Source organism: Chrysochloris asiatica, unplaced genomic scaffold (genome assembly GCF_000296735.1).
Source record: "Chrysochloris asiatica unplaced genomic scaffold, ChrAsi1.0 scaffold00013, whole genome shotgun sequence".
NCBI classification, from domain to species: domain Eukaryota; kingdom Metazoa; phylum Chordata; class Mammalia; order Afrosoricida; family Chrysochloridae; genus Chrysochloris; species Chrysochloris asiatica.
The window spans coordinates 34,560,345-34,560,933 of NW_006408531.1; positions in this window are offsets into that span (position 1 = coordinate 34,560,345).

Here is a 589-nt window from a genome sequence, read left to right on the forward strand (position 1 = left end):
CCCGTAAAGATTAACAGCCTCGGAAACCCTGTGTAGGTTCGCTATGAGTCGGAACCGACTCCACAGCACATAACAACAATAACATATATATAATACATATATATACTGCTTAAAAAAGGTATTTGCAAAGAAGCCATCAGTCTTGCAAATGCTATCATGTGATCTACAGCATCATTTCTATCACCAAGACGATATCTTCCAACTACTAATCCTTCCTCTTTCTTTCCAACCTTTGCACTCCAAATGCCAGTAATCATCAACACATCTTGATGCTATGTTTGATCAATTTTAGACTGAAAAACTTGATAGAATTCTTCAATTTCATCATCACTGGCTTTAGTGGTTGGTGTGTAAATTTGAGTAATAGTTGTATTAAATGCTCTTTCTTGTACATGTTTGGATATTATCCTATCACAGACAGTTTTTTACTTCAAGACAGATATTGAAATGTTCTTTTTGATGTTGAATGTCATGACATTCCTCTTCAATTTATCATTCCAGCATAGTAAACAATATATTTGTCAGATTCATAATGGCCAATACCAGTCCTTTTCAGCTCACCGATGTCTCGGATATTGATGTTTTGGTG